Raw genomic sequence first — 8670 nt, forward strand, 5'->3', positions numbered from 1 at the left:
AGTGTCCCACAGCACCCCAGAGCATCCCACATCACCCATTGCACTCTACAGCACCCCACAGCACCCCACAGCATCCCAGAGCACCCTACAGCACCCCACAGCACCCCACAGCATCCCAGAGCACCCTACAGCAACCCACAGCACCCCACAGCATCCCAGAGCATCCTACAGCAACCCACAGCATCCCACACCACCCCATAGCATCCCACAGCACCCCACAGTACCTCACAGCGTCCCACAGCACCCCACAGCATTCCACAGCATCCCACAGCACCCTACAGCATCCCACAGCACTCCACAGCACTTCACAGCATCCCACAGCACCCCACAGCATCCCACAGCATCCCACAGCACCCCACAGCACCCATTGCACCCTACAGCACCCCACAGCACCCCACGCCCGCTCGCTCTGTGCCCTTATCCGAGCCTGGGACGAGGCTCATTAATTGTCCGGCGATGGCGCCGCTCCACATCATTAAGGAGCAAACCAGCAGCGGCTCATTAAGGCAAAGCCTTTGCTCCGGCAGCTCCGCGGCCAAATCGTGCTGGGGACACTCTGCCCACAGGGTCCCTTCGGGTGGCAGCTCCTCCCTGGGGCAGGGGGACTGAAAGCACAAAACCAATTCCCCTGTGCCCCCAGTGCGGGAGGAGGATGGGGGGCCTGGATTGAACACCTGGAGCAACCCCGGCTCACACACCTGCACTGCCTCGGGCATGGAAGGACGGGGAAAGGGAAAAGGAGAGAGAAAAAGAATAGGAGCAAAGAAACAGAAGAGGAAAAGAGGGAGGAGGCAGAAAAAAGGGAAAGGAATGAAGATAGCAAAGAGGAAAGAAAAGGGGAAGGGAAGGGAAGGGAAGGGAAGGGAAGGGAAGGGAAGGGAAGGGAAGGGAAGGGAAGGGAAGGGAAGGGAAGGGAAGGGAAGGGAAGGGAAGGGAAGGGAAGGGAAGGGAAGGGAAGGGAAGGGAAGGGAAGGGAAGGGAAGGGAAGGGAAAGGGGAAAGGAAAGAGGAAAGGAGAGGAGAGGAGAGGAGAGGAGAGGAGAGGAGAGGAGAGGAGAGGAGAGGAGAGGAGAGGAGAGGAGAGGAGAGGAGAGGAGAGGAGAGGAGAGGAGAGGAGAGGAGAGGAGAGGAGAGGAGATCAGGTTCTCTTGTCTTAGATCTGCTCAAGCACTCACTGCTGATCACACATGGGAGCACTGGGAGCAGTGGGATGCTGGAGTGAGCTTGTGGATGTGTGTGGCCAGAGGCAGACTGGGAGCAGGGTGCCTTCCTCCCCGGGAGAGCAAGGGATGGAGCAGAGCAAAGCTCTCTCTCACTCCCCTCCACAAAACTCTGCAGGTCCAACTCAATTTCCCCAATCCCTGCAGTGTCCCAGACAAGCCCTGGATGCCAGCAGAGCTCTGGGGCCTCTCAGCTCCCACTGCAGCTCCAAAGCTGCCCCTGCTCTACCCGCAACAGAGCAGAGCTGGGGGCAATTACATTTCACTGCCTCTCCTCTCTCACTGTAATTCCTTTGCTCCACCGAATTGCTTCCCCTTCAGCACCACACATAATCCATTGCACTGTAATTACACGGGAATTTTAATATCTGATGTATTTCTAAGATGCACTTAATTCATCAGCCCCTTTAACCACACTGTCATTCCAGCCTTCAGCAGGGTGGGAAGGATGACTCGCTGTCAGATGGAGATTAGTGTGTAGTTGGAGGCTGTTCTCAGCCCAGCTGAGAGCCTCACTGCCAGATCCCACCCTGGCTGGGGAGCAGGATCCCACCGTGCCAGGTGGCCCAACCCTCCAGGGGGTTGTGCCAGGGCTCCCGTGTGCTGCTGCAGAGACAAAGGGCAGCACAATCCAGAGATCTTCCCAAACATTTGAATCATCCAACAGGTTGGAATTTGGCCTGTGCTGGGGTGAGTTTTATCCCTACAGCCCTGGGGGTTCCCCAAAGGGCTCTCTAAGGTGAGGGGTCCACGTTCAGATCCCAAGAAGAAAGTAGCCACTACTGAAGCCTTATTTTTCCTGGCATTTGTTTCGGTGGCTCCTTTCCAGCCGTGTCCTAAAAGGGAACCAAAGGCCTTTGAGCCTTTTGCAGGGAGCACAATGCAATGATTTTCCCATCCCAGGCAGGAGGGATGAGCTCACTGGTGTCCTTGGTTCCCCTGGCTTTGGGGTGCAGGCTCCCTGTGCCGAGCACAGCACACATCACAGCTCCTCGGGGTGCCCAGCAGGGCAGGGGCTCAGCAGGATGCTGGGGGTGGTGGGGCTCCATCCCACCAAGCCCTGGCAGAAATGCCAGCTGAGCCTGGGCACGAGGGGCAAAGGGGGAGAGAAAAGGGTGGTGGTCTCACTGACTCGATCCCTGGGGGCACCCTGGCTGTCACGGATGGGTGACACCACATATTTCACACTGGCATCACACTGGGATTTCCCACAGCCCTGCAGTGACATCCATGCTGCCCTGTCAGGCACCTCTGTGGGCAGGTGGCACTCACAGGTGGTGGCACTGCCCCACCTCAGCACTGGCCAAGCATCACCACAGAGACACAGCCCAGCTGCTGGGGGCACTGGGTGGTCCTGCACGAGCAGGATGGGCCAGGGACCCACCAGGTCCCCCACAACACCGGGTCACCATTGGGACACAAACCCTGACATGGGCCAGGTGACCACCAGGTGACACAAACCCTCCTCCTGCTTCCAGCGAGCTGTGCCAGAGTGGGGCTGTGGTGGCATTTCAGCTCAGGCAGGTGCCACCCTGAGCCCCTGGGCTGCTGTCAGCACCCTGAGCCCACCCACAGCCCTGGGGCTCCCAGGGCTGGGTCAGACCCAGGTGTACTCCAGCACTTGGCAGTGGTCAGGCACGGTGGCACGCTGGTGGCACGCTGGTGGCACACTGGTGACACACAGGTCTGCTGCCTTGGCACAGCCTGGCAGGGAGGTCTCTCCCCACAGCTCCCTGCTCCTGGGAACTCAGGCTGGGGACAGGAAGGTGCTGCAGCCAGCCTGACGTCCCCCCGTGGCCCAAGTCACGTCACACACACTCCAGAGCTGCACCTCCCTGCCAGGCTGCTCCGAGTGCCAGCACGTCCCTGTGCCCTGTGCCAGCCCTCTGGGGGCAGAGCTTGGGCTGAGCTGGGGCATCTCCAACCGAGGAGATGGTAATTCCCCATCCCCTCCCCATCCAGAGGGTCCCTGGTAGCTGCCCCCCATAGAATGTCACAGCCTCCTGCCTCAGTTTCCCCCCTCCACAGTGCTCTCCGAGAGGGTAGAGGCAGGACTGTGGGCACAGTAGGGTCTCCAACCTGACCTCTGGCTTAGGACTCTCTGCTGTCCCCATCCCCAAGCCCTTCTTCCACAGGGGTGCTGCCACCCAGGGGGAATTCTGGCCCCCAAGGTCACTGCCAGAAGGTGCTGGGAGCAGACACCTCAACCTCATGCCCAGCCAGCCCTCCCATCCACCCCCTCCATGTTCTGGCCACTCCCTGAAGCTCAGCTACCCTGCAGGTGTCCCCCTCCCTCTCCTTGTCCCCAAAAAGCAAATATCCAGGGAGATGGGCTCGGCGCTGCAGCTCTGCCGGTGGCACTGGCGCTGAGCAGAGCAGGCACTGCAGCACGGCTCTTACGTAAGCCCCAGCCAGCTCTGGGGATGTAGGACACCGGGGGTGTCCCCGGCCCCCCCGGGGCTGCCACCCCACCCCGCCCCAGCCACGGGGCTCGGGAGTTTGGGGGAAAACCCCACCAGCTCAGCCCAGGCTGCAAGGGCTGCAAGGGGGACACTGGGGTGGCCCTTGGGTTGTTGTGGCCCTGCCATGGGACACACGGCGGTGGGGACAGGAGCGGGGGGACAGGAGGGTTGTGCCGCCGTGGGGCAGGGGATGGGGCAAGCGGTGGGGTGGGGTGGGGCTGCACCCACATCCCACTGAGTGCCTCTGGTCTCACCAGGGCTCGCCCGTGCCAGGAGCCCAGGGAAGGAGCCGGGTGGTCAGGTTGGCACTCCCAGGCTGGGCCTGCCTCAGGGCGGCTCACGGAGCGGGATGAACACGGCCAGGGCAAAACATCCAGCCCTGATCCCAAGCTGCTACATCTGTATCCCCATCCCCACAAATCTGGAGGGTCAGTACCCCTAAGGATAGCCTTCCTGAGGCCAGGATCCCTGTGACAGATCCCAGCCTCCTTGGGATCAGCGTCCCTGGAACAGCATCCCAGGAAGGAGCATCCCTGGTGCCTCCAGCACAAGCTGGGGAGCCACGATCAGGTTTTTCCAGAGCTGAAGGGAAGATCCTTCCCCTAAGGAACAGCCCTGGCCTCACCTGCCCTGCATCCCTTTAGGGAAACAGAGGTGAGGGATGGCACAGCCAGCATCACCCGGGTCACCCATCCCCAAAATGCCCATCCCATGTGCTGGGGGCACAGCAAGTGGGCAGGCAGGGCTGGCAGCACCTGGGATCAGCCTTACCCTGGCTACCAGAGCATCGGGATCCCGGCAGCATCCCCATCCCCTGCCTTGGTGCGGGATGGGGAGCCCCGTCCCCACAGGTAGGTGATTTCTCTCTGCCTTTCTGGCAGGCACGGTCTGGATCTGGCCATTTCTGCTTGGGGATGTCAGGGGAGGGGAAAAAAAGCCCAGGCTAAAGGTTCCAGCAATGGGAGATACCAGAGCAGGAAATTAATGGTAATTAATTCATAATGACGCTGAGATAGTGATACCAGATGCTTCAAAAGTCCAACGGGAGAATCTGAGAGAGCTTTGCAAGAAATCCATCGCCCACCGGCAGTCCTGCCTCACTGCAAGCTGGGAACCAGGGAGTCAGCTGGGAACTGGGATCAAGCTGGGACTGCAGGACCAAGCTGGAACTAGGGAACAAGCTAGGAACGAGCCAGGAATGCTGAAAGAGGGGCACATCCCTGCGAGGTGACAATCCCAGAGTCAGCCAGAGCTGTGCAGAGCAGCACTGGGACCCTCCCTGCCGTCACACTCCCACCTTTCTCCCTTGCACCCCAACTCAGAAGCTGGAGTGGAGCTGGAGTGACAAGACACCCACCGAGCTCCACTCCCTGGGGCACAGGGGCTTCCCGAGACCATTAATGATGATTTTTTTTCTCTCTTTTCCTCCATTTCGGGCACAGCAGGTTCAGGGAAGGTGGCTGGGTATGCACTGGGCACTCAGGGGCCTGCAGGGGGATGGAGGGACACAGCCTCATGATCTGGGACAGAGACACAGCGTCCCTACACTCAAAAGATGATTTCTCCCTCCTCATCCAGGTGAGCCAGCTCCTGCCCTGCACTGCCAAACCCAAACAGGGCCAGACTTCAGCCAAAGGGTGGAAAAGAACCTAGAAAGGGGCTTGAGCCTGGTGCCACCTCCCCAGGGCTGGGGATGGCAAAGCCAGCGCCGGGAAGGGTGCAACCATGAACTCTGCAAAACCCAGAGGCAAACCCCTGGGCTTGGAGCTGTTTGCCCTGACAGGGGGGTCGTGCTCCTGCCCACAGCGATCCAGCAGCACCCAGAGGGGACCCTGGGAGCGGGGACTGGCAGGGCCTGGCAGCGGCAGAGCAGGGTGGCACGGCCGGGGCACGGCGCTGCCACCGCTGCTTACATAAGGTGCCCCCTCCAAGTGCCACACAGGGCAGAGCTGTCCCTGCAGCGACCCCTCGCAGGGACAGCACCCCCAAATCTGCCAACCCAGCCTCCTTTCCCCTGCACAGAGGTCAGGTGAGGCTCCCGTGTGTCTCAGGCACATTCCCACCCTAGAAGCCCCCAAAAGCCAGCAGGACTCGGGTGGCAATGCCAGGTTCCAGCTCGCGGTGCGGTTCCCCCGGCAGCTCCTCCGAAGTTTCTCCGCAGCGGGAGCGGTTTCTGCTGCAGGGACAGGGGAGAACCCCACCGTGAGCACCACCAGGATCTACAGAGCACCACGGCACCAGAGTGGGGCGACGCCAAAATCCCACCCCAGCTGGTCCCAGGGGAATCGCCATAATCCCCCTGGTCATTCCAGCGCTAAGGAAAAAAAACTACGTTGACTTCACAGGCAAAGCAACTCTTTTGGGTAAAGAGCAGCAGAGGCAACACAGGATTTCAAAGTGTGTTTTGGATCAGAGGCAAGAAGTAAAGTGGCCTTTACGGTGCCTTCCCCAGCAAAGCCAGAGCTTTATTAAGCTTATCTGGCATGGATGGGAACACTGACTGTTATTCTAGGCCTGAAAAGAGCAAGCAAGGATATTTTTTCTTTTTTTTTAGGTTTTGTTTTCATTATTTTCTGGTAGCTTCATTGCTTTGTGCTCAATCAAAGGGAATTTCACCTGCTGTTCCAAACAAAAGGCCCTGGAAAGTTTTGCAGAGAAGGGGATCGGGGAAGAAGGTTTGTAGAAACAAAATGAGTTGTTGCAGGGCTTGTTGTGGATTTCTTTTCACAGTGACCTGTAAAACATCCCCAGCTCTTTGCTGCTTGCAGAAGATCTGGCACCGACATGTGAGTCCCCTGTCCCCAGCAGTGTCACCCCTGGGATGGGAATGGGAAGATCTCAGAAACTGGGGCTGGTTTGGGGTGCAGAGGGAAGGCAGCAGGACCGCTTCCCATCTTTTTCACGGGCAAAGTCACGCCACGCTTTCTAAGAACAGGAAAGAAACGAACCCAGCCCTCGTTTGCTGACACCACAGCAAAACAGGTGGTTCAAAATCACAAGTGCAAGGGTGGGGGGGAAGAAAATAAACCCTATTTGGTGATTTTGTGCTCATATTCACTGCAAAACTGTCCGGGAATGCTGCTAAATACACACCATTTTCCCTCTCACACTCTTTGCTCTATAATTAAGAGAGACTTCTAAAAATACAAACGGCCTCAAGCACCCAGTGAAGGCGTGCAGGTGCTGCTAACTGGAGGCACTTTAGTACAGCTCATTTTCTGGACAATTTTACTCGCCTGGCTCGTGCTCAGCGCCGATACTATTACAGTGATGCAATTATGCTGCTGCTGCTGCTGCTGCTGCTGCTGCTGCTGCTGCTGCTGCCGTGCTCGGCTTTTTCCCTGCGCTTTGCAGTTTGCCTTCCAAGTCCCCCCAGCCCTGCAGCTCACCCCAAGCGTGTCTCCGCCGGCGAGGCCCGGGGAGTTGGGGATTGGAGGGGTAAGGCTCTGTGTGTGTGTGTGTGTGTGTGTGTGTGTCACACCGACATGTGAACGTCCCTGTGTGGGCACCGAGGGGCATAACCCCGCGTGGGCATCGCCCAAAACAACCGCTGTGCAAAAGTTTTGGGTGAGGAAGCGAGCTGGCCGGGGGAAGCGAGCAGGAGGGAGCAGGAGCACAGAGAGGAACCCAAAAAAGCAGCAGCGATACCCTGAGTGCTGGCTGGGCAGGGAGGGGGCCCGTGGCACTGGCACGGCGATGCCGCTCGGCAAAACATCCCCCCCTAAGCTGGCATTTGGGGGCACAGGGGTGAGGGGGAACTTTCCCCGTGGAGATGCCGCTGCAAAACTTCCCCGTCTTATTTCTCCATTAGGGCTGCAATAGGTGGAAGTGATTGACTCACTATGAGACTGCTGTTTTTGCCTCTGACTTGGGATTAAGACGGAGCTGGAGGAGCGGAGGAGCCGTGGTCGGCAGGCACCGGAGCCGGCACTTACCTCTCACCGCATCCAGCCCCTCCGGCCGTGGGGCTGCAGCTCCTGCAGAGTTAGCTGGCAGGGCACCCCACATCCACTCGGGTTTCTCCCAGGACCGACGTTCGGCTGCTGCTTCTTAGGCACAGACCCAACCCCTCCATTCCAACCACAGGGGGAAAAAAAAAAAAAATCTTCTTCCAAAAGAAAAAAAATAAAGAATTAAAAAAAAAAAAATTAGGGAGATTAAAAAAAAAAAAAAAAAAAGGCAAGCACGCTTTTTTTCTTGGTTCGGTTTCCTCGTGGAGAAAAAAAAGAAAAATAGATAAATCCCAGCGACCAAGAGATCCAGACTCAGGTGAATTTAGCTTCAAACTCCCTCTGCGCTTTCGGAGCCTTCACCCTCAAATGGGCTCTGGAAGATGCTGGGGGACCCATCGTTGCCAAAGTGTCATCAAATATCCTTTGGGCTCAACTCCGCTCCTGCCCAGGGAGGGTGGACTTCTTCCCTTCTTCCCTGCTTGCTGCGTGCTGTGGAGTTGGCAGGGACCTGCCTGTTCCAGCCTCAGCGTGGAGGGTGGGTGGGTTGGTTGGTTGATGTGGGTTGGTTTTCTATTTTTTTTTTTTTTTTTTTCTTTCTCGCCGCTATTGGTTTTCTTGCTATCTGATCCTGAGCGAGCGCTGCAGCTCGCCGCTTCCCTGCTTTCCCCCCCCCCTCCACCAGCTCCCAGGCTTTTGACAGGGAATGAAACACAGACACCCAGTGAGACAAGCTCCGGCTTCCACAAAGCTCCACTCCCTCCTGCTGCCTTTGTCCGCGAACAGCAACTCCTCCAACTCTGCCCGTAGACACGAGGGAACCTCTGCATCAGCACTTTCCTAATGGCTGCTGCGCCCCAGCCCTTCGGGCCTTCTTCTTCTTCTTCTCCTTCTCCTTCTTCTTCTTCCTCGCTTCCTCTCCTCTACCTTGATGGCTTCCGCTTGCTTTTTCTAGCCCGGCCCTGGGAAGCACCGGGAAGCAACAGCCCTTTCCCCATGGATCCATCCCAGCTCCCCGCGCCGGGGCTGCGGTCGGGGG

General features: G+C 58.2%; 1 protein-coding gene across 1 annotated transcript in view; it reads right to left on the reverse strand.

The window, feature by feature from the left end:
* LOC110481203 (ATP-sensitive inward rectifier potassium channel 12) overlaps nucleotides 1-8182 on the reverse strand; it is a 34829-nt gene extending 26647 nt beyond the window's left edge. Inside the window, exon 1 of the mRNA XM_021549721.3 lies at nucleotides 7617-8182. The gene's annotated coding sequence lies outside the window, so the exon portion shown is untranslated. The remainder of the gene's footprint in view (nucleotides 1-7616) is intronic.
* Nucleotides 8183-8670: the final 488 nt, after the last annotated feature.

This window comes from Lonchura striata, chromosome 16 (assembly GCF_046129695.1).
Source record: "Lonchura striata isolate bLonStr1 chromosome 16, bLonStr1.mat, whole genome shotgun sequence".
Lineage (NCBI taxonomy): Eukaryota > Metazoa > Chordata > Aves > Passeriformes > Estrildidae > Lonchura > Lonchura striata.